We start from the raw sequence: 25,598 nt of genomic DNA, 5'->3' as shown, positions 1-25,598 counted from the left end.
ATAAATGACCTCCAGGCCTTGGCCAGGCTCAAGCCAGGAGCCAGGAGTTTTGGTGGTTGTTGTTACAGGAGCCCAAAAACCCCAAGTGCCTGGCAGTGTCTCAATTCCTCCCTACCGGGTGGAGGACAGTCTCAGAGGATGTAGCTTTCTCGGCTGCCTCTGATTGGGCCTTCCATGTTTGGACTGCACAGACCCCACTACCTTCTGGGCTTCCAGGGTTTCTGCCAAGAAATCTGACGATGACTTAGGGGGAAAGGGTGACAGAGCCACCTTCCTCTCAGCTCTGGAGGTGCGAACAGTGTACCTGGCGGTGTCTTGGGCAGCAGAACACTTGTTGAGTTTACCGAGGCCAGAGATGTTGTTCCATCATTCTGAGACCCATCACTCAGAGAGTAAAGACAAAGGAGGGGCTATACTAAGTGGAGACACTAGGAGGTCTTCAAAAGATGCAACGTATCATCATATTTAAACTAGTAATGAGAAGGCCACCCAAGCAATCTATAGGTTGGAGTTTCTCAAAAATTAAGTATCAAGCCCTATCACCAACCTAGGCCAAAAACTCTTTGGGTATCGTTTTAATTTTATTGGAAGATTATCGAGAAAAACCACTGTGGATGAACTACAGCTCCCATTGGTCAATTTCTTGCTCTGACTTCATAAGTCACCACTGTTATGAAAGTCATATTACACAGTCCCTGGCTGGGCTGTGACTGGTCCATTTCTTGCTCTGCTCTCACAAGGCGCCATTATGTGAGGTGAACCCCCAAAAAGTATATATAGCTGCTACGGGGGCCTAGATTTTTGTCCGCCTTACCCAGAGAGCACTCTTTTGTGATCTGTGTAACTAGGACCCATCTAACCAGCCTTTGCGCTCATTGGTGTTGCTTGTGCTTTTTCTTGGTTGTTTGTTTCTGGGTCTATTTGGTTTTTGCTTTTTTCCATTTTGTTTAGTTTGTTGTTTTCCTCCTCGTTGTTGTTTTGCCCATTTGGTCTTTTTTTGCAGTTTTCTTTATTTTTGCTTCCCCCACTCTAGTCAGCTAGCACACTCAGAAGTATCAGCGTTCGAGGATTTAGTGGCTTTTCCTCTTTGTTTTTTCTGCATTATTGAGATAGGCTTGCGGCATCGCCGCTAGAGTAGTGAGAGTAGCTGGTGCTGTGTCTTAGTCAGCTGGGTAGTCAGTCCCCCGTGGTCCCTTTGTAGGCAGTGCAGTGAGGATCGGTGATTAGCTAGTGTGCGTCGAGTGATTTAGGGAGTCGAGAGAGCGTAGTTAGGTGACCGGCATCATGGAAGACCCCTTGGACTTCCATCCTCCTCTGGATGGGATCCGTTTTGTGGACGTGATCGGCCGGGGCGGCTTTGGCCTGGTGAAGCTGGCCCGGCACCTGGCGTCGGGCAAGTACGTGGCAGTGAAGATCCTCCTGCGAGACTGCTCTCCCAGCAGCCCGCTGTCCGCGCAGGGGGAGGCAGCCATCCTGAGGAGCCTGCGGCACGACAACATCGTGCGGCTGCTGGAGGAGCGGCACACGAGGACGCACCGGTTCCTGGTCATGGAGCTGGCGACCAAGGGCTCGCTCCAGAGCTACGTGTTTGAGCAGGGCGGCCTGGCCGAGGCCGAGGCCAGGACCCTGTTCGGCCAGGCGCTGGCCGCCGTGAGCTACTGCCATGCCCAGCGCGTGGTGCACCGGGACCTCAAGCTGGGCAACCTGCTGCTGGACGAGCACATGACCATCAAGCTGGCGGACTTCGGCCTGAGCCTGCGGCTGGAGCAGGGCACACTGGTAAGGGGCTTCTGGGGGACCCCCGAGTACTGCGCACCAGAGGTTTTCCTCGGGGAGGCCTATGACGCTTTTAAGGCTGATGTGTGGAGCCTGGGAGTGGTGCTGTTTGCCATGCTGGCGGCCACGCTGCCCTTCCGCGGCAAGGACACGGAGGAGCTGCAGGACACGGTGCTGTGTGCCTGCTATGTGCTGCCACGTGCCGTCAGCCCGGCCCTTCGGGAGCTACTGGCTTGGCTGCTCACTGTCCACGCCTCGGGGAGGCCCAGTGCAGAGGATGCCAGGGCACACTGGTGGTTCGATTCCGGCCGAGAAGCCACCCAGGAGGAGAAGGAGGCCGCTGTCACCCTGCTGCAGCCCCTGGGCGTTCCCCGCGACTCAGAGGCCAAGGAGTACCTGGCGGGCCTCGGCCTGCTGCCAGGCACGGGGACTGAGGGGACGCCAGGCCCTTAGCCCCAGGGCCCTGCATCCCTGCCCGAGTCCTCACAGGGCGGGGAGCGCCACCCCACAGAGAAGGACCGCTTGTGTGTGGTATCAGTGTCCTCTGAAAGCATGTCTGTCAATATTTCCTCCGCACAAAGCGACTCCTCCGAGGCCTCCAGAGAGTCTTGCCCTCTCCCCTGCCTCGGGGCCTCCAGGAGCTGAGCCCAAGGCCCCTGAGGTGACCCCACTCTTGACTCTCTCCTACCAGGCCAGCCACAGCAGGAGAGGAGCCCTGCTCCCAGCACCACCCCCAACTCCTCCCAGGCCTCCAGTGAGTCTGGCCCTCCCCCCTGCCTCGGGGCCTCCAGGAGCTGAGCCCAAGGCCCCCGAGGTGACCCCACTCTTGACTCTCTCCACCAGGCCAGCCACAGCAGGAGAGGAGCCCTGCTCCCAGCGCCGCCCCCAACTCCTCCCAGGCCTCCAGTGAGTCTTACCCTCCCCCCTGCCTCGGGGCCTCCAGGAGCTGAGCCCAAGGCCCCCAAGGTGACCCCACTCTTGACTCTCTCCTACCAGGCCAGCCACAGCAAGAGTGGAGCCCTGTTTCCAGCGCCGCCCCTGAGCCAGCCTCCGAAGCATCGCCCTCCAGCCCCAGTGCCGGGAGCCACGTGGACCTTGCAGAGCCAGAAGACGCCGCCGCCACAGCCCGTGAGCCCAAGGATGCTGACACCACAGACACCAAGGCCAGCGCCCAGGGCAAGAGGCAGGGCCGTCGCGGGGTCGGCAGGAGGATCCTCCGGTTCCTGCTGAGGGCGTGCTGCATCCTGCCATCCCAAGTGAGCAGCCCTGGCAGCTGCTGCAGAGTGGTCCCCAAGTAGCCTCGCCCCGCCCCCGTCTCCAGGAGCTATCCGCTGAGCTGACTGAACTTTTCTTGAGCATTTGCACATGCTTCTCATGAATAAAATTCACCATGTGTGCATGGCTTTGGTCCCGTGTGATGTTTGGTCCCTGTGTGCACCCTGGGCAGGTGATGGAGGTGACGGGTGGGTGGCTCTCACAGAAAGACAAACGCTGGGCCATCTCCCCTGTGTGGGGATCACAGAAGGGCTGACATCATAGAAGTAGAGCATAGAGTGAAGGATCCCTGAGCCTGGGCCAGGGGAGGAGGGAGGGAGAGTCACAGCTTCCATAGTGGCACAGGCACACGGGGGTTGGGGTCTGATGAATAGTTGACGAACCAGGAGAAGAAGAAAACGGATCCAAAGTGCTGATGCCTCCCGGACCCTGGGGGGAAGCTGAGCTTGATGCCCTAGCCTGCCCAGGGCTTTCCGGTGACAAGCCTATGAACTCCTTTTCATTCTGAAACCTGCTTGGGGGGAGCTTGTCTTATTTCCATCCAGCATGCTGAAACTCTTCCTGTCTTCATAGCTGGGAAGTTTCATTTTTCAGGCCTGCAAGCACAGAAGTTTCATTATCCCCCCTTGCCTGGAATTTGGAGCTTCCAACCCAGTCCCCTCCAAGAACCCTGTTTCTTCCTGTTGGTGGGGAAATTACCTGCAGTCCCTAAGGGTCATTACCCTTTCATGGCTGCTGCCCAGGAGCCTGCACAAGCGCATCATGGAAGAGGAAATTGGAATGAGCTGTAAACGATGAAGAGATGACACCTTAAGGGACAGGAAAATCAAAATGCAATGGGGGGGAGGGGCAGCAGTATGGTGTAGCTGGTAAAGCCCCCACCTGTGATGTTAACATCTCATTTGGGTGCCAGTTCCAGACCCGGCTGCTCCACTTCCTACCCAGCTCTCTGCTAATGTTCCTGAGAATGCAGTGGACGACGGCTCAAGTGCACCCACTGGGGAGACCCAGAAGAAGATCCAGGCTTCTTCAAAGAGACATGCATGCACACATGCACAAGAATGTTCAGGACTACCTTGTTGATGATACCAAGACTGAAAACAACTGATGTATGTGTACACAAGAAGTAAAGATTAACTGTGGTATAGTTACTAAATGCATTTTAGAAGGCAATGAAAATTAATGAACTTCAGCTACATATGGATGTGGATACAATGTGAGTAAATCTAAAAATCATAGCTCTGGGGGCTGGCACCATGGCTCACTTGGTTAATCCTCTGCCTTGCGGTACCAGCATCCCATATGGGCACCAGGTTCTAGTGCTGGTTGCTCCTCTTCCAGTCCAGCACTCTGCTGTGGCCCGGGAGTGCAGTGGAGGATGGCCCAAGTGCTTGGGCCCCTGCACCAGTGTGGGAGACCAGGAGGAAGCACCTGGCTCCTGGCTTTGGATCGGCTCAGTGCGCCGGCCATAGCGGCCATTTTGGGGGTGAACCAACGGAAGGAAAACCTTTGTCTCTCTCTCTCTCACTGTCTAATTGCCTGTCAATAAAATGAAATAAAAAATATAAAAAGCATAGCTCCACGTAAGAAATAGAACTCCCAATACCTACAAAAGTCATTTAGAAACATACGATAATTGGTACATTATCCAGGGTTGTATCAGGGTAGAACAGCATAGGAGTGATCAACATAAACTCCTAAGAGTGTCTGTTCTTCAGAGGACTAATAGACCAGCATCCCAGTTATGTACGCTAACTCGGTGGTGGTTGTAGGCACGCTCACCCTACTCTTTACATTATATATGTTTTATACTTGTGTATGCATGTCACATGTTGCATTTTGTAGTGCAAATATTCATACAAAATGTAGCATTTTAACCATTTAAAATTACTTATTTCGTTCATTTGAAAGGGAGGGAGAGAAAGACAGAGATAGCTCTCTCATTCACTTGCTCACCCCCAAATGCCCACAACAGCCAGGGCTGAGCCAGGCAAAGAAGCTAGAGCAGGGAATTCAATCTGGGTCTCCCTGTGGGTGGCAGAGACCAAAGTACTGAAACCATCACCACTGCCTCCCAGAGTGCACAGTACAAGGCAGCTGGGGAACGGCAGGCACTGTGCTGTCAGTTACCCGCTGCTCGCAACACTGGTATCCCATATGGGTGCTGTTTTGAGTCCCCATGGGAGACCCAGAAGGAGTTCTGGGCTCCCAGCTTCTCCTGGGACAGCCCCGGCCTTTGCAGCCATTTGGAGAGTGAGTCAGCAGATGGAAGACCTGTGTGTGTGTGTGTGTGTGTGTCCCTCTCACTCTCTCAAATAAATGAGTTTTCTTTGAACAAGGAAGCTCGTGTTAGGAGCTGCATTACCAGGAAGCTGGAATCAGCCAGGTGGGAACAGAAACCAAGCACACCAAAATGAGATCCAGGCCTCCTAAGCGGGCATCTTAAACCTCTTTGCCAAAAGCTCATGGCTAAATGTTTTTTAATTGAACAGTTCTATGGCACTAAGCAGAGTCATGTGGCTGCTCAGCCATCCAGTTTTCATCTCCAGGATCTTTTCATTACCAATTTTGTGAAGCTTTTGCATTATTTTTCTTCTAAGGAGTTTTTTTTTTTTTTTAAGATTTATTTATTTATTTGAAAGAGTTACAGAGAGGAGAGGCAGAGAGAGAGAGAGAGAGAGAGAGAGAGAGAGAGAGAAAGTGAGATCCTCCACCTGCTGGTTTATTCCCCAATTGGCTGCAAGGGCCCGAGGTGCGCTGATCTCAAGTCAGGCACTTCTTCCGGGTCTCCCACACGGGTGCAGGGGCACAAGGACTTAGACCATCTCCTACTGCTTTCCCAGGCCAGAGCAGAGGGCTGGATCGGAGGTGGAGCAGCCGGGATAGGAACCAGTGTCCATATGGGATGCCAGCACTGCACACGATGACCTTACCTGCTACGCCACAGCAGGGTCCTCCTTTCTGAGAGTTTTGTGCTTTGAGCTCTTCCACTTAGATCTTTGATCCATTTTGAGTTCATTTTATATTTACATTCTCATAGATTTATATTTTTACATTCATCTTATTTATATGCGAATTCATCTTTTTGTATTATAACGCCTTTTTAAACAGAAAGAAAAGAATCGCAGACTATTGGCTCCGGTAGGAACCCGCCCCATTACAGAGATCTGGGGAGGGAAGCAGGAGCACACAGGGCTCAGGCAGCTGCTTCTAACGCCCCCGGGGCCTCGTGGCTCAATCCGCTTTCACAGCTCAACTGAAGCTACAGTTGGGGCCTCGGGTTGGGATCCGCCCCTTCCTGCTGCGCGCCCGCCCACGTCTCAGCACTAGCCCCGCCCCCGTCGGAGCCTTGAGAAACAGGCCCCGGGCTAGGGTGGGAGGGAAAACCCGGAAAAGTGGGATTCCTTCTGGTGGCCCGTCAGCGGCAGCTTGAAGGCCTGGCCTCCAGCTCCGTTGCAGTTGTTGATCCGGACCACGTTTTCACTTACGCCCAAGGCCGGACGGGAGCCGCGGGCCCTGGGCGGGGGACCCAGGCCGAGGGGAGGCGGGGCGCGTGCTCGGCCCGGATTGGCCATTCTAAACGGCGCGGGGCTTGGCGGGAGTTTCGTGGGCGCCGCGGGAGCAGAGAGCAGCCAGATGGCTCCGCCGGGCCGGGTGCGGTCCCGGAGGCCTGCAGGGTGAGAGCTGCGGGTCCCGCTCCGACTGACGCGGTTTGAGCCTTTGGGGCTGCGCTGGTGGAGCTTCCTTGTCGAAGTGACAGATCGCCCAGGGCCTCGGTTTGCATCTCTCAGTGCGGATTTCCTAGGAGGAGTCAGGGCGTGACGCCTGGCCTGGCGGGTGGGAGAGACTTTGGGGTTCCTGTGGCTGAGGGTCGCGGGCGCTTGGTGCCTGCTGTTCCCCAGACGTGACGGGCTGCAGCCCTGCGGGTCGTGTCTGCCTTCGTACCCCAAAGCGCAGACTGTAACGCTGGCCCTCACCCCTGCCCGGGGACCGAGCTGCCGCTTCGGGAGTGTTCCAGGGCGGGGAGCAACTTTTCTCAAAAGGGGCATGCATTGGAAAGTACGTCGTATTCGTCGTTCACAGATTCGTGAGTGGACGCCCGGGCTCTCTAGCGTTGTCTACAGGGCATCCAGGCGCCGAAAGGTTTTTAAAAACCTGTTAGAGATGGAGACTTAGGGCATGTGTTGAGCCCTTCCCTCAAAAATGCACAGGAAAACACGGTTGTCTCAAGCGTCCATCTTGAACGAAGCCTCACCTGGACTCCAGCTTAAGGCGTATTTTTTGATTTGAGCACACGCAAGAGACAGCTGGAAGTAATTTAGCTTAAGACGCGTACTGATGTGGTTTCTGCTTCCTGCTAACGTTACTTGACTGTGTGGCCATTGCTGGATTTTTGTGGGAGGCCATGGATTTGAACTGAACGTCAAGCCGGTCACTGGGCTTAGGTGGCTGGGGGAAAGCTCTGTAGCAGTTAACTAACTGGGCTGTAAGCAATGAACTGGATAAGGTGTTACCAATTGGTTGATTGGGTAGGCTGCAGCCAATTAAGTTAATGATGTGTGATCGCTCAGGTTGCTGGTGGTTCTCAGAACTTGCTTATAGTTCTGGGGCTGCTCCATTCCCTAATTGTTTCTGGTTTTGCTTTGCCCAAATAAACTCGTCTAAATTTAATTGAACTAAAACTTCCCTGTTACCATCATTGCTAAGTCATTTAGCTTTCCTGAACCTCTGAATTATAACCAGAATCATAAAATTGCCATTGAGCAAATACTTGTTGTACCATTTTAGGTTTGGAGACTCAGAAAAAGCGTGGGAACTTGAGAACTGTGAACTCTCCACCCAACCCTTGACTTACTGAGCCAGAAACTGGGGGTGGCGCCAGGTGTGAGACCACTGCTCTAAACAGTGTTCCAGCTTTCTTTTTTTTTTTTTTAACTGTGATTCACACAATGATGTTTTGCATCGCAGTTAGTACGCAGGTGCGCATGAAACAAATCAGAAAGTTTATGAAAATATCCTATCCAGTGCAATCTTACATTTTATGTTCCCTTGATTTTCCCTTTTAAGAAAATGCTAGGGTGAAAATCCTAAAGGGTGTTGGAGAGCTGATGAGATTTGGACATGGACTGTAGGTTGGATGATCACATTGCAAATGTGAAATATCTAGATTTTGGAAATCTGCTATGACTGTGCACGTGAATGCCCTCTCAGGGAAGCCATATGAAGTACTTCAGTTAGGAGTGCTTACCTTGCACAGGCAGAGGAAGCAAAAGAGACGGTGAAGGCAACTGATGAACCTGGGTACAGGGGAGACAGTTTGAAATCATGTCAAATAAAGTACCTGAAGAATATTGGTTCAGACACACTAATCTGATACTGCCCTCCACAAAGGAGTCTTTGAAAACTGCAAGGTGTATTTTAAAGTCAGGAACTAGTACTGGATTCTACTAAAGTATCTCTAATACCCCATGCAGTGCCTCAGCTGTGGAGGGTGCTCAGTGCTTGTTCACTGAGTGCTGATGTTAATATAGGTTTTTCTTGCCACTGGTGTTTTCAGTTGTTAGTCTAGTCACTGTTGTTGCATTTGCTTCCTTTTCACTTCTAGAAGATCCGCACCTTAATCTGTTTTATGGTGTGCCCAAGGTCACTGGAGAGTGTTATGGGGTGGGAAGAAGGTAGGCTGTGGATTTGAACCGATGGGGTTTTCCTGCAGGCTCCTCTCCTGCCTGGCTGCCTGTTGCTCTGTGCCCGTGCAGAGCTGTCACACGGCCCCCCTCTACTTCATAGGATTGTTAAGCTGTGTGATCCCGGGCCAGGCGCAGATGGAATGGGTGTGAGGAGTCTCATCCATGTTAGTATCCATCCCCTTGGCTCAGCTCTGCGGAGAGTCAGTCTTCCCTGACAGATCCGGGTGCAGGGGCCAGCGTGACAGCAGGATTAGAAGTTTTCCATGATCTTGAGGGACCGAGGTGGTCACTTTATATGTATTGGTGATATAATTTGACTTGTATGTTTGCAGGGTCTGGGTTCTGCTTCTTCGTCATAACTTCAGTTTCATTGCATGCACACTATTAGTACAGCTACTGAGCAGTGTAATTTGGGAAGACAATACTTGGAGAGAGTCAGGTTATGGTATTTTCTCTGGTTGCTTTAAATATTTCCTAACTTTTATTTTTTCCTGTTTCAGTGCAGTATATTCAAAGAACACTTTAAGAAGAACACATCCTATGAAAGAAGTAAGTTCTCTTTTTAGCTTTTAATGTGATTTTTCTCACAGTTGACTATAAAAGTAAGCTTTGGTGAGGACCTTAGAGTTTTCTGTATTTCACGTGATAAGCTCTGTTTTAGGGTAGTAAAAAAAAAAAGTTTATTCCTTTTCTTACTTTTTCCACTGTTAGAAAAGAACCTTTGTTAACATTTTAGAAACATTTTTTTTCCAAGCCTAGATTTGTTTCATCTAGATAATTAGCACTGTGTAAAAATTGTACAGCTTTCTGAATTTTGCCACTCCTCCCAGCCATTTCTCCGTGTTACTGACAATGGCTTGTGATTTCATGAGGTTCCATGTTGTCTACGTTACAGTTTTATTTTTCTTCAGGAGAGTTTTAGAATACCTGTATGTAATGGCAGGTACATTTCTTTAATGCTCTTGATAGCTAATTCCAAATTATTTTCCAACGGCCTGTCGCATGGCATTGGAATTTCACATGAAGTCCAGGAGGTCGGGCAGTTGCGAGTGCGTTTGTTCTCTGTTCTGCCTCTGGCATCCTCCGGAACCCCAGCCTCCGGAGCCTTACCCGTATATTGAACTGTACACAGGCTCTCCTTCAGCCAGGACTGTCAGCCCCTGTGCTCCCAGAGCTGTGCACGTCCAGGTGGCAGGCATGTTTCTGGGGAGACAGCCCACCGTTCTCTTTAGGGATCTAGGCAAGCTATGGCCTGGGGGGCAAAACCAGCCTACTACCTCTTTATACACAAGCCTGGGAACGAAGGATGATTTTTAAATAGCCAAAATAAACTAAAAAGGATATGTTGTGTGCCATGAAGATGATGTGAAATGCAGAGGTCTGCATCTCTGAGTAGATTGTGTGGGAAGCCGGCCCTGCGCATTCCTGGCTGCGCTGTCCCTGCGGGCTTTCCCTCTGCAGTGGAAACCTTGTGACCTGCAAAGCCTGAAATGCTCTCTGGTGCTTTGTAGAAAAGGTTTGCCAGGCCGGCCTTAGAATTCCAGAGGCCTCTGTCTCCTGGAGAACAGCAGAGTGGCTAGCTTCTCTAGGCGGCAGCAGGAGCAAGAGTGTCCTTGTTAAGTCCAGCAGCTTGCTGCTGGTGTGCGTTAGCACCAGTTCAGTGACTTTGGTTTTCTTCACTTCCAGAAAGCTGGTCAGAAGCACAAGCCTGCTGATGTGTTTGAGTTTCCTGATAATTCCGAAATCTCAAGCAGTGGCAGTGAAAGTAAGAAAGACGATGAGCCTTACGAGACTTTTGGTTAGTATTTAAATCTTTTTTTTCTTTTTTTTTAGTTATTTACTTGAAAGAGTTACACAGAAAGGAGGAGAGGCAGAGAGAGAGAGAGGGAGGTCTTCCGCCCGCTGGTTCACTCCCTATTTGTCTGCAATGGTTAGAGCTGTGCCAATCTGAAGCCAGGAGCTTCTTCTGGGTCTCCCACACAGGTGCAGGGACCAGAGGAGTTTGGCTGTCTTCTGCTTCCCCAGGCCACAGCAGAGAGCTCGATCAGAAGTGGAGCAGCCAGGACTAGAACCGGCGCCCATATGGGATGCCAGTGCTGCAGGCAGTGGCTTTACCCGCTACACCATAGCACCTGGCCCCTGTGATTGATTTTCACTTAGCATGGTGTTTCCAAGGTTCATCCGTATGGTAGCATGCATCTGGCTGTTCCTAAACATTTTTATTCCTCGGTATTCCATTGTGTGGGTGTACCACATGTTGTAATCCATTCATAAGTTGGCATAAATTTACATGGTCTTCACTTAGGGACCATAATGCGTGATTGTTGTATGAACATTCATGAGCAAGTTTTTGTGTTGACATCTGTTTTCAGTTCTCTTGGGCATGTACCTCAGAGTGGAATTGCTGAGTACTTTGGTATTTGAGACAGAGAGAAAGGTCTTCCTTTCCTTTGGTTTAACCCTCAAATGGCCGCTATGGCTGGTGTGCTACGCCGATCTGAAGCAAGGAGCCAGGGTTTCCTCCTGGTCTCCCATGCGGGTGCAGGGCCCAAGGACTTGGGCCATCCTCCACTGCACTCCCGGGCCACAGCAGAGAGCTGCACTGGAAGAGGAGCAGCCGGGACAGAATCCGGTACCCCAACCGGGACTAGAACCCGGGGTGCCAGCACCGCAGGCGGAGGATTAGCCTAGTGAGCTGCAGCACCGGCCTTAAGCACTGTTTTATAAAGCATCTGTACCACTTTATTTTTCCACAGCAAGCTCTGAGGGTCCTAATTTCTTCACATCTTCTTCCAAAGTTGTTGTTATATAATTTTTTTCTAGTTATTCTAGTAATTATGTGGTGGTTTTATGTGTATATATGGAAAAATGCAGCATAAAATTTATAATTTTAACTATTTTAAGTGTAATTTTGTAACATTCACGTTGTGTTTTTTTAGTTGCTGTTTCTTATTTAGAGTTTTTTTCCCCATAAAACTTTCACTTAAGGAATACAAACTTACGCATTTCATAAATACAATTTTAGGAATGTAGTGATTCTTCCCATTGTACCTGCCCTCCCACCCATACTTCCAGCTCTTTTCCTCCTCCCTCTCCTAGTCCCATTCTTATTTTTTTACTAAGATCTATTTGCAGTTAACTTTATAACACATACGGTGAACTCTATACTATGTAAAGAGTTCAACAAATTGTATGAAGAAGAAAAATTTTCCTCAAATGTCAACATGGGCTGTTCAAAGTTATTTCATCTCAAAGTATTAATTTCACTATTTCAGATTACCTTTTAGATGCTCTGTTAATTATCACAGATCAGAGACAACATGGTATGTGCATTTGGGACCGGAGTATTTCACTAAGTGATGCGTTTTCCAGTTTCATCCATTTTGTGGCAAATGACTGGATTTCATTTTTTTTTTTTTTACTGCTGTGTAGTATTCCATAGTGTACATATCCCATAATTTCTTGATCCAGTCTTCAGTTGATTCCACATCTTAGCTATTGTGAATGGACCTGCAATAAACATGAGGGTACAGATAACTCTCTCATATGCTAATTTGGTTTTGGGTAAATTCTAAGGAGTGTGATGGCTGGGTCATATGGTAGGTCTGTATTCAGATTTCTGAGGTATCTCCATACTGTCTTCCACAGTGACTGTACAAGTTTACGTTCCCACCAATAGTGGATTAGGGTACCTTTTTCCCCACATTCTTGCCAGCATTTGTTGATTTCTGTATGAAAGCTCTTCTAACAGGGGTGGTTTAGATTTGCATTTCCCTTATGGCTAGTGATCCTGAGCATTTTTTCATGTGTCTGTGGGCCGTTTGGATTTCCTCTTTTTGAAAAAGTCCCGTTTGAGTCCTTTGCCTGTTTCTTAACTGGGTTGTTTGTATTGTTGTTGAGTTTCTTGATCTGTTTATATATTCTGTTATTAATCCTTTATCAATTGCATAGTTTGCAAGTAATTTCTCCCATTCTGTTGGTTCATCTTCACTTTGAGTGTGTCTTTTGCAATACAGAAGCTTCTTAATTTCATGTGATTTCACTGTCAATTTGACTTTGCTTACCTGTGCCTCTGGGGTTTTTTTCTAAGAACTCTTTGCCTATGCCAGTGTCTTTCAAGGTTTCCCCAATGTTCTCTAATAATTTGATGGTATTGCATCGTAGATTTAGATCTTTAATCCATTTTGAGCAGATCTTTGTATAAGGTGAAGGTAAGAGTCCTTCTTCATACTTCTGCCTGTGGAGATCCAGTTGTCCCAGCACCACTTGTTGAAGAGACTGTCCTTGCTCCAGGGATTGATTTTAGCTCCTTTGTCAAAGATAAGTTGGTTATGGATGCGTGGGTTGATTTCTGGCATTTCTATTCAATTCCATTAGTCTATCCATCTGTTTTTGGCCAGTACCAGTTTGTTTTGATTCTAACTGCCCTGTAGTATGTCTTGAAATCTGGTATTGTGATGCCTCCAGCTTTGTTTTAGTTGTATAGGATTCCGTTAGCTATTCGAGGTTTCCTGTGTTTCTATATGAATTTTAGCATTTTTTTTTTGTATCTGAGAAGAATGTCCTTGGCATGTTGGTTGGTTGCATTGAATCTGTAAACTGCTTTTGCTAGTGTGGACAATGTGATGACACTGATTCTTCCAACCCATGAACATGGAAGATTTTTCCTTTTTTTTTTTTTCTTTTTTGTGGCTTCTGTTTCTTTAATGTTTTGTAATTTTCATTGTAGAGATCTTTGCCATCCTTTGTTAAATTTATTCCAAGGCATTTGATTTTTTTTGATTGATCTTAGAAGTTCTTTCTTAGCCATGGCATTGTCTATGTAGACAAAGGCTGTTGATTTTTGTGTGTTGATTTTATATCCTGCCACTTTACCAAACTCTTCTATGATTTCCAGTAGTTTCTTAGTGGAGTCTTCTGGATCCCCTATATATAGAATCATGTCATCTCTAAACAGGGATAGTTTGACGTCCCCCTTTTCAATTTGTATCCCTTTGATTTCTTTTTCTTCCCTAATGACTGTGGCTGAAACTTCCAGGGTGACATTGAATAGCAATAATGAGGGTGGGTATCCTTGTCTGGTTCTGGATCTCTGTGGGAATGCTTCCAACTTTCCCCCATTCACTATGAAGCTGGTCTTGGGTTTTTCATACATTGCCTTGAGGAATATTTCTTCTATATACAATTTGCTTAGAGTTTTCATCATGAAAGGGTGTTAAACTTTATCAAATGCTTTCTCTGTATCTATTGAGATAATCATATGGTTTTGGTTCTTCAATTTGTTAATGTGCTGTATCACATTGATTTGTGAATGTTGAACCATCCCTCTTGGTCTAAGTGAATGATCTTTCTGATGTTGGATTTGATTGGAATTTGCATCTATATTCATCAGAGAAACGGGTCTGTAGTTCTCTTTCTCTGTTGTATCTTTTCCAGGTTTAGGATTTAAGGTGATGCTGGCTTCATAGAAAGAATTTAGGAGGATTCCATCCCTTTTAATTGTTTTTGAATAGCTTTAGAAGAATTGGAGTTAGTACTTCTTTAAATGTCTGGTAGAATTCAGCAGTGATGCCACTGGGTTCTGGGCTTTTCTTTGCTGGGAGAGTAGTTATTCTTAATTCAATTTCTGTTTTGCTTATTGTTTTGTTTAGGTTTTCTATGTCTTCATGGCGCAATATAGTTAAGTTGTATGTGTCCAAGAGTCTATTCTTTCCTGTAGGTTTCCCATTTTGTTGGCATACAGCTATTTATAGTAGTTTCTGATGATTGTTTTTATTTCTGTGGTATCTATTCCATATCCTTTTTCATATCAATTTCATTGATTTAGGTCTCCTCTTTTTTTTTTTTTTTTTTTTTTTTTTTTTGGTTAGTTGGGCCAATGTCAGTTTTATTTTTTCAAAAAGCCAGCTTCACTTTTCTCTGATCTTTTGAATTTTTGGGTTTCAATTTTTTTGTTCTCTAATTTTCATTATTTCTTTTCTTGTACTTTTTTTGAGTTTGGTTATTGTTTTTCTACATCATTGAGATGCATTGATAGCTCATTTATTTGGTAACTTTCTAATTCTTGATATAGGCACCAATTGCTATATACTTTCCTCTTAACACTGCTTTTGCCATATCCCATAAGTTTTGCTATGTTGTATTTTCATCTTTATTTGTTTCCAGAAATTTTTAAATTTCTTTTCTGATTTCTTCAGTGACCCACTGTTCATTCAGGAGCATATTGTTCAGTCTCCATGTGTTGCATATGTTCTAGAGATTACTGAGTTGCTGATTTCCAGCTTCATTCCATTGTAGTCAGAAAAGATGCATGATATGATTTTTATTTTTTTATTTGCTTTGACTTGCTTTATGGCCTAGCATGTGGTCTACCCTAGAGAAGGTTCCATGCACTGGTGAGAAGAATGTGCATTCTGCATTTGTAGGATGAAAAGTTCTGTAGTTATCTGTTTGGTCCATTTGGTCTATAGTGTTAACTCTACTGTTTGCTTGCAGATATTCTGTTTGCTTGATCTGTCCATTGCTGAAAGTAGGTTTTTTTTTAAAAGATTTATTTATTATTTATTTATTCAAAAGAGTTACACAGATAGAGGAGAGGCAGAGAGAGAGAGAGAAAGAGAGAGAGGGGGGTCTTTCATCTGATAGTCCACTCCCCAATTGGCCGCAATGGCTGGAGCTGCATTGATCCGGGCCAGGAGCTAACTCCAGGTCTCCCACGTGGGAGTAGGGGCCCAAAGACTTGGACCATCCTCTCCTGCTTTCCCAGGCCATAGCAGAGAGCTTTCTGATATCATGGAATATCTTTTTTCATCCTTTGACTTTCAGTCTGCATGTGTCTTTGTTGGTGAGATGTGTTTCTTGTAGGCAGCAGATAGATGGGTTTTGTTTTTTAATCCACTCAGCCAGTCTCTGCCTTTTTACTAGAGAGTTGAGGCCATTTACATTCAAGTTGACTATTGATAAGTAAGGACTTGGCCCTGCCATTTCCCCATAAACATTCCTATTGTTTACTTTGGATTTCCTTTGTACTTTTACTGGGAGATATCCTGCCCTCATCTTCTCTCATAGTGATGACCATGTTTCTGTGTGTAGTGCATCCTTAAGTATCTTTTGTAAGGCTGGACGAGTACTGACAAACTCAATCTCTGTTGTGGAAGGTCTTTATTTCACCTTCATTTGTAAATGAGAGCTTTGCAGAGTACAGTATTCCAGGTTGACAGTTTTTTTCTCTTAAGACTTGGAATATATCTCATTTCTGATGAGAATTCAGCTGTGAGTCTAATTGGAGAGCCTCTGAAAGTAACCTGGCATTTCTCTCATGCACATTTTAGAATCTTTTATGCTTTACTGTGGAGAGTTTGACTACAACGTTTTGTGGTGAAGATCTTTTCTGATCGTGTCAAAGTATCCCTGCAGTCCTCGGGTGGACATGGATCCTATAGCAGTGACCCTCACCAGGGAATCAGGGACCTCCAGCATGATGAGCCACCACAGTGACTGCCCCGAGACCCAGCCACACCCTGCGCCCTCCGATGCAGCCCGTGTTTTCACAGTCATAGCACACGAGGCTCCCACAGTTACGGGCACCCAGCCCCCTGTCAGTTATCCCACCCAGACTTGGGCGTTTCCTCTCGGCTGGTTGCTGGGCACATAGACACCAGCAAGCGCGGCTGTTATGTGTGTCCAAAATGCTGCCTGCCCTCTCAGCTCGTCACAGGACAGGCCACTGGTGCCGGCGGGTCAGGGAGAAACAGAAACCCTCTTTTTTCCCTCTAGGTTGGCAGGTTCACTGTCCCCCCTCAAGGCTCCAAGCCAGACTCATACCAGACTCTTCCCACAGCCTTCTTGCCAGTGGCTTGGCCTGCAGCAGTCTGGTGTCTCCTCACTCCAAAGCTGGTGCTGAGGCTTTTGGTCGCTGGGGTCCTGAGTTGTGTGCATCCACACCCTCCACGTAGATGCACAGTGTCCCTCTAATGGTTTCTTCTGCCTTTTTCTCCCTAACTGTTCCCTGAGGTTGCAGCCTCTCACCTTTATTTTTCTTAACCATCTTCATCTAGACTAGAGTAGTAAGCTCCCTTCCTATTCTGCCATCTTGAAACACTATCAGCATTTATGTTGTATAACTGCATGACAATCCATCTCCAGAATTTTCTCATCTATCCTAACTGAAACCCTGTACCAACTGAACCATTCCCCCTTCTCCCTTTGTCCCAGCCCTTGGTAACTCCCATTCTACTTTCTTTCTCTATGAATTGGACTACTTTAACACCTCTTACAAGAGGTATCATAGAATATTTGCCCTTTTGTAGCCAGTTTATTTAATGTAATGTCTTTAGGGTTCATCCCTCCTGTAACATATGTCAGCATTTCCTTTTTATAGCTGAATAATATTCCATCATCCTATGTATTTACCACATTTATCCATTTGTCTGTTGATGGATGTTGGTTTGCTTCCACCTGTTGACTGTTGTGAATAATGCTGTAATTTACATGGTTGCACAATTTCTCGCTTCTGGAACCTGCTTTCACTTCTTTAGGAACATAGCCAGAAGTGGAGTGGCTGGTTCATACAGGAGTGCTGTGTTTGTATTCAGAACATGCTGTGCTGTCTTGTGCAATGACTGCAGCATTTCAAATTCCCACCAGCAGTGCACAGGGTCCCAACTGCTGCTCATCCTCACCTACACTTATTTTGGTTTTTTTATACTAAGAGATACAACATAATAGCTTAATGTGGTTTTGATTTGCAGTTCCTACATGACTAGTAGTTATTAAGCATCTTCTTAATGTTCCTATTGGTCAGTTGAACATGCTTTTTGAAGAACTGTCTATTCAAACTCTGCCTGTTTTTCAATTGGGTTTTATTAAGTTGTAAACATTCAGTTGAATGGTTCCACTTGGAGATTTGGGATTTGTCTGTTGTGTTGTTGTTATTCACAGCAGCAGGGTAAATAACTCCTTTCCGGGTGAAGAGCAGTAGAGAGTCCATCGCTAGTTTTAATCTTGTGCAGCTGATCAGTAACGGTGCCTGTGCCAGCCCTGGGGCTCAGGCACTGTCGGCTTCCTGGGAGTCAGAGGCTGCAGGCTCACTGCTGTCCCCCTGGGCCAAGTGCTCCCTGCTACAGGGGCGGGGACTGGCGCTCTGCCTGTGATTCTGCTAAGCACCTGCGTCTCCGCTGCTGTCCGAGTCACTGTCACTGCACCACAGGCTCATCGTGCTCGTCAGAGTCGGCATCGTCCTCTAGATCGGCATCGCAGCCAGATCATCTGCTTGTCCCAGGAGGCCTGGGCTCTCCTGCTCGCCACTGCCATTCTTGTCACTCGCCTCATCCCTGTCACCCCTCTCCTGTTCACTCTCGCTGCCCGAGCATGCGTCTTCACTGCCGCTGCCCTTCTCACCCTCATCTGTCAGGGAGCAGAGAGGTGTGAGTCACAGTTCCCGTCCCACTCCTGGGGCCCCAGCGCTGGCCTGACCTGCCTGACCTGAGCCCCCAGCCTTGTTCTCTTCTGCCTCCATCTCTCCTCTTTCCCCTCCTCGGGTTCCTGGTTTTCCGCCTGGGCTTTGCATGCCTGCTGGAAGCAGCAGAACTGGAGGGGGCGGGGGAAGGCAAGTGCTGTATTGGGCTCTGTCCCTCCCCTCACCTACCACTCTCCTCTGGCCGGCAGAGTCTTGCTACCTGGGCTTCCAGCTCCTTCTTAGTCACACCCCGTGTTTGAGGACCACAGGCAGGGCCTTGGTGCCTGACTGCACCCCAGCCTTGCAGCACTTCCCGAGGCAGACCCTGGAGTGGGCGTGAGATGGGGACGTGGAGGAATGTTGGCCTCCTCAGTGAGGACGCAAGTCAGACGAGGTTCCCTTTCCATGTGTGGCCAGCGCAGACCAGAATAAACACGTATTGGAGGAGGGAGATTATCTCAAGGGATTGGGGGAGGGGTGGGGGAAGATGGTCAGTTTGTCTTGCCCCATGCTATGTCTGTCTGTCTACATATATGCACACATACACACATATCTTCAAAAGGTAGTGGGAAGCTGGCGCCTCAGCTCAACAGGCTAATCCTCCACCTAGCGGAGCCGGCACACCGGGTTCTAGTCCCAGTCAGGGTGCCGGATTCTGTCCCGGTTGCCCCTCTTCCAGGCCAGCTCTCTGCTATGGCCCAGGAATGCAGTGGAGGATGGTCCAAGTACTTGGGCCCTGCACCTGCATGGGAGACCAGGAGAAGTACCTGGCTCCTGCCATCGGATCAGTGTGGTGCGCCGGCCGCAGCACCGGCTTGAATCTAGTCTTTTTAGCATTTATTTCTCTCTCTTAAATTTTATCATTTAAGGCCTGTTGAGTGGTATGGTGGTTGTCCTTGAATCATTATCTGGTCATTTGTTTTAAGGGAAACTTAGTCTACTTTTTAAATCAATCACAATTTATGCATTTCAGTTTTGATAGATAATGTGATAAATATGAACTATTTGATTTACTTTGAATAATTTCCTTGGGAAACGTTCACCAAAATAAAAACTCTGCATTGACAAACTGGAAAAATTTACTGAACCAGATATTAACATGTATTTTAAAGCCATGATAGCAAGTAAGGCATGGGTATTGTTAAATGAAAACAAAACTGGACTTACCAAAGATAGAAATTATTCAAAAGGAAACTGCAACAAGGGGCAGCAGACTATTGGAATAAGAATGTTCTGATCAGATGCAAACATTTGAGGGGTCAGGTGGAAACAGGCTTCCTTCCTTCCTCCCTTCTTTCCTTTTTCAAAGATTTATTTATTAGAAAGGCACAGCAACAGAGAAAAGGACAAAGATCTTCTTTCTTCAGGTTCACTTCCTAAATGGCTGTAGCAGCCACTGGATTGGACCAGGCCAAAGAGAAGAGCCAGCAACTCCATCCTGGTCTCCTCGCAGGGGTGGCAGGGGCCTAAGTACTTGTACCACCATCTGCTACCTTCCCAGGCACATTAACAGGAACCAGGTTCAGGAGAGGAGCAGCTGGGACTCCAACTAGTACCCAGATATGAGATGCCAGGTATTCGAAGTGGTTGCTTAACTCACTATACCACAGTGCCAGATCAATAGCTCTTCTTTTATAGGAAAAAGAAAATAAGCTTCAGGGACTATCTTTCTTTGGAGTATTATTTATTTTATAGGGCAAAGTAAGGAAAGCTAAGGAGCAGCTATTCTGCATGCCACTTTGGGTGGCTGAAGGTTCAAAGTTCAGGTTCTTGTGGGAGGAGACGAGCTTAATTAAATTGATCAAGTCAGTTAATAAATACTTGCTTTTGATGGTTCGATTCAGATAAATATTTCAGCTAAACACCTCTGTAACACAAATGGAAATTTGGAGGGAGTGTGTCTGAAATAACAAAAAGGTGAGATTGTAAGGGTAAGTGTGGGAAAGATATTTCCCCTACCTCACTTTCCTTGAAGCATTTCCATTAGAGAAATTGTAGTGACAAACTCTTTTCTATCCTTTTCAGATTCATACAAATGTGTGTACGTGTAATATATGTACCTATATAAAATACTATTTAAAAAGTAAATAGGATTCTCACCTGCTTTAAAAATCAAAGTTTTTCCTTAAGTTCTTTTGGAGCCATTTCATTGGAAGTTAAGCAATGAAGAAAGCAGCCCAATCTCCCAGGCTCTGCAGAAGTTTTGCCTGGGTACCTGGCTCTTAGCACAGAAGTATAAGAAGTCTAATTTTTTATAAAGGTATTTAAATAACAGATAGACACTTCAATTAGCAGGTGCATTTAGGATGAATATGTGGCAATTAGTGCTCTCAAGTCAAACTGGCAAGGTGAGTATTATCTAAGTCATCTGGGGAAGAATTGTTCTTTGCAATAAACTATTTCTGAGAAAGAGAAGCATGCAGGATTCCTCTGTCCCTGTGTTTCTGGGCTACAGAGCTCAGGTAAAGTTCAATATTGTCAGAAGTGACACAAAATTAGACAAAGAAATCAAAGCATCAGGGTTGAGTCTAGAAGTAAAAATACATATATATATATACATATATATATATACATAATTAAGTTGTGACAAGGGTGCCACTGAAAGAAAATATTAACAGGGGACAGCACTGTGGGGCAGCGAGTTAAAGACCCAGCTTGCAGTGCCAGCATCTCATATGGGCATTGTTTCAAGTCTTGACTACTCCATTTCTGATCCACCTTCCTGCTAATGCACCTGGGAAAGCAGTGGAAGATGGCCCAAGTCTGTGGGCCCCTGCACCCATGTGGGAGACCTGGAGGAAGCTCCTGGCTCCTGGCTTCAGATCAGCTCAGCTCTGGCAATTGCAGCCATTTGGGGAGAGAACCAGCAGATGGAAGATCTCTCTCTCTCTGCCTCTCTATAACTCTGCTTTTCAAATAATATTTTCCTTTTTTTAAAAAAAAGTTTATTTAATAATTGAATGTTTTCAATAATTGGTGAAGGTCACTGACTATATATATGGGAAAACAACTGACTTCTATATTGTACCTTGCACCAAAATTAAATCCAGGAAGATAATAATCTATGTGAAAAATAAAATAGTGCAACGTCTGGAAGATAACACAGGAAATAAACTGCAGGACCTTGGTGGCAGGTAAAGATCAAGAATATTACTCATAAAACAAAGACTTATTTACATGAATTACATTAAAATTAGAAACATCTGTACCAAAGGAAATGATCAGGGCCAGTGCTGTAGCATAGCAGGTTAAGCCGCAGCTGGTGGTGCCAGCATCCCAAGTGAGCTCTGGTTCAAGTCCTGGCTGCTTCACTTCCATTCCACTCCCCTGCTAATGCACCAGGTAAAGTAGTGGAAGATGGCCCAAACTCCCGGGGAACTTGTTCCCCATGTGGGAGACCTGGAAAGAAGCTCCTGGCTCCGGACTTCTTATCAGAAACCCTATAGGCTAGGAGATAATGGTGAGATATAGTGCAAGTTTGCAAGTTTAACAGGGAAAAAAAAAAACCTGCCAACCCAGAATACTATAGCCAGCAAAGTTCTGATTTTTGAATAAAGGGTAAATAAAGACTCTTTACCACAAACAGAAATTGAAAGAATTTGTTGGGGTTGGCACTGCGGCATAGTAGACAAAACCGCCACCCACAGTGTCAGCATTCAACATGGGTGCCAGTTTGAGTACAGGATGCTCCACTTCCTATCCAGCTCTCTGTTATGGCCCAGGAAAGCAGTACAAACTGGCTCAAGTCCTTGGGCCCCTGCACCCACGTGGGAGACCCGGAAGAAAATCCTGGCTCCTGGCTTCAGATTAGCGCAGCTCCGGTTGTTGTGGCCAATTGGGAAGAGAACCAGCGGTTTGGAAGACCTCTGTCTCTGTCTCTCCTTTTCTCTCAGTGTTCCTCTGACTTTCAAATAAGTAAATCTTAAAAAAAAGAATTTGTCACCATTCTTCCAGCCTTACAAAAGATGTTTAAGGATGTGCTATACGCAAACACAGAAATATGATCATCAATATTAAAGAATGTGAAGGCAGAAAATCTCCAAGTAAAGGTACAAAGGAAATCCAAAGTAAACAATAGGAATATTAATGCACAAATGGCAGGGAAAAATTGTTAATTATCAATAGTCACCTTGATCGGGGCTGGAGCTGTGGCGTAGCAGGTAAAGCTGCCTCCTGCAGTGCCGGCATCCCATATGAGTGCCAGTTTAAGTCTCAGCAGCTCAACTTTCAATCCAGTGCTCTGCTGTGGCCTGGGAAAGCAGTAGAAGATACAAAGTCCTTGGGCCCCTGTACCTGCATGGGAGACCTGGAAGAAGCTCCTAGCTCCTGGCTTTAGATCACTGCAGCTCTGGCCAAGGCAGCCAACTGGGGAGTGAAACAGTGGATGGAAGACTCTCTCTACCTCTCCTTCTCTTTCTGTGTAACTCTGCCTTTCAAATAAATAAATAAATCTTTAAAAAAATAGTCATCTTTCATGTAAATGGCCTCAACTTTCCAGTAAATGATACAGACTGGCTGAAAGAATGAATAAACAAGATCTATCTATTTGTTGCCTACAAGAAACACATCTCACCAACAAAGATACACACAGACTGAAAGTTGAAGGATGGAAAAAGATATTCCATGCTAACTGAAACTAAAGAAGACCTGGTTTAGCCATCCTAACATAATACAAAATAGACTTTAACACAAAAACTGTTCAAAGAGACTAAGAAGGGTACTAGGTAATGATTAATTGCCAATTTAATAGGAAGATGTGACTATAATAAATTTATATGCACCTAATTACAGTGCACCTGGCTATAAAAAAATGTTAAGGTATTTAAAGGGAGACATAGCCTTCAATATAACAGTATTGGGGGATTTGAATATCCTACTTTCAGCAGTGACAAATCAGACAAATTTTCAGCAAGGAAACAACAGAGTTATTGATACTATAGTCCAAATGGACCTCATAGATACCTACAGAACTTTGCATCCTATAGCTGCAGAATGCACATTCTTTTCACCAGTGCATGAAACACTTTCTCTACCATTTATCACATTCTAGGCCATAAAGCAAGTCTCAGCAAATTCAAAAAATTCAAAATCATATCATGTATCTTCTCTGACCACAATGGAATGAAGATGGAGATCAGCAACTCAAGAATCTGTGGAACATATGCAAACACATGGAAACTGAACAAGATACTCCTGAATGAACAGTGGGTCATAGAAGAAATAAAAAGAGAATTAAAAAATTTTGGAAACATATCAAAACTTATGGGATACAGCAAAAGTAGTCTTAAGAGGAAAGTTTATACCAGTTGGTACCTACATCAAGAAATTGGAAAGGCATCAAATAAATGAGCTATCAATGCATCTCAAGTAAGTAGAAAAACAACAGAAAATCAAACCCAACACTAGTAGGACTTAAGAAATGATTAAAATTAGAGAAAAAATTTAAAAAATACAAAAGATCAGCAAAACAAAGACCTGTTTTTTGAAAATATAAACAAGATGGATAAACCATTTGCCGAAATAACAAAAAAAAGAGGGAGAAGATCCAATTCAATAAAAGCAGAGATAAAAAAAATGTAACAACAGGTACCACAGAAATAAAAAGAATCATCAGGAATTACTACAAAGAGCTTCATGCTAACAAATTAGGAAAATTAGGAGAAAAACAATGGACACATAGATGCTACCAAAATTGAGTCATGAAGACACATAAGACATAAAAAGCCCAATAACCAAGATGGAAAATGAATCAGTGATAAAGACACTCCCAACAAAGAGAGGTTAAGAACTGGATGGATTCACTGCTGAATTCTACCAGATATTTAAAAAAAGAACTAATTTCAGTTCTTAAGTCATTCAAAACAATTGAAGGGGGGAACCTCCCAAACTCCTTCTATGAAGCCAGCATCACCTTAATTTCTAAACCTGAAAAAGATACAACAGAAAAAGAAAACTATAGATGAATTTCCCTAATGAACATAGATGCAAAAATCCTCAACAAAATCTTAGCCAATCGAATCCAATAGCACATCAAAAATATCACTCACTGGATCAAATGATATTTATCTCTGGTACACAGGGATGATTCAGTCTTCACAAATCAATCAATGTGATACATCACCTTAACAAACTGAAGAACAAAAACCATATGATTATCTCAACAGATGCAGAGAAACATCTGATAAAATACAACATCCTTTCATGATGAAAACCATAAGCAAATTGGGGATAGAATGATCATTCCTCAACACAATCATGGAAATTTATGTCAAACCTATGGCCAGCATCTAACTGAGTGGGAAAATGTTGGAAGCATATCAACTAAGATCTGGAACCAGATAAGGATGCCCACTCTCACCACTGCTATTCGATATAGTCCTGGAAGTTTTAGCCAGAGCCATTAGACAAGAAAAAGAAAGCAAAGGGAAATAAATTGGGAAGGAGGAAGTCAAATGATCGCTATTTACAGATGACATGATTCCATATATATGGGATCCAAAAGAAACAACTAAGAGACTATTGGAACTCATAAGAATTTGGTAAAGTGGCAGGATATAAAATTAACACACAAAAATCAATAGTTTTTCTATACAGACAATGCCATAGCTGAGAAAGAACCTCTAAAATAATCCCAGTCACAATAGCTACAAAAAAAAAAATTGAAAACCTTAGAATAAATTTAACCAAGGGCATCAAAGCTTTCTATGATGAAAATTATAATGCATTAAAGAAAGAAATAGAAGACACCAAAAAGTGGAAAAATCTTCCATGTTCATGGGCTGGAAGAATCAATATCATTAAAATATACATACTACTGGGGTTGTCTGAGGAGAGAACTGGTGGATGGAGGACCCCCCTCTCCCTCCCCCCTCTGCCTCTGTCTCTCTGTAACTCTGCATTTCAAATAAAATGAAAAAATATTTTTTAAAAGAATTCCATACTACTGAAAGCAATTTACAGATTCAATGTGATCTCGATCAAAATACCAAGGACATTCTTTTCAGATCTAGAAAAAACAATCCTGAAATTCATATGGAAACAGAGGAGACCTTGAATAACTAAAGCAATCTTATACAACAAAAACAAAGCTGAGGCATCTGAATACCAGATTTCAAGACATACTACAGGGCAGTTATAATCAAAATAGTCTGTTACTGGCAAAAAAATAGACATGTAGACCAGTGGAACAGAATAGAAACTCCAGCAATCAATCCATGCATCTACTACCAACTTACCTTTGACAAAAGAGCTAAAATCAATCCCTGGAACAAGAACAGTCTCTCTAACAAATGGTGCTGGGAAAAGTGGATCTCCAAATCCAGAAGTATGAAACAAGACCCCTACGTTACACCTTATACAAAAATCCACTCAAAATGGCTCAAAGGCTAAATTTATGACCCAAT

The 25,598-nt window shown here is 45.3% G+C and overlaps 1 protein-coding gene and 1 long non-coding RNA gene across 3 annotated transcripts in view; both read right to left on the bottom strand.

The window, feature by feature from the left end:
• Positions 1–25,598, bottom strand: part of LOC149127815 (uncharacterized) — a 90,849-nt gene that overhangs the window by 11,635 nt on the left and 53,616 nt on the right. The gene's annotated exons all lie outside the window — the stretch shown is intronic.
• On the bottom strand, positions 3,568–6,121 carry LOC149127816 (uncharacterized). 2 transcript variants are annotated; one of them, XR_016229053.1, is made up of 2 exons: positions 5,985–6,121; positions 3,568–3,647 (listed from the first exon to the last, which is right to left on the bottom strand). It is a non-coding gene; the product is annotated as an uncharacterized LOC149127816 (long non-coding RNA). The 2 variants fall into 2 exon arrangements; XR_016229054.1 differs by having other exon boundaries at positions 3,751–6,025.

This window comes from Oryctolagus cuniculus, chromosome 2 (genome assembly GCF_051225735.1).
Source record: "Oryctolagus cuniculus isolate XC-2025 breed Fujian yellow rabbit chromosome 2, ASM5122573v1, whole genome shotgun sequence".
Lineage (NCBI taxonomy): Eukaryota > Metazoa > Chordata > Mammalia > Lagomorpha > Leporidae > Oryctolagus > Oryctolagus cuniculus.
Note: the sequence above shows the minus strand (reverse complement) of the source record. Positions and strands in the feature narration are given on the sequence as shown.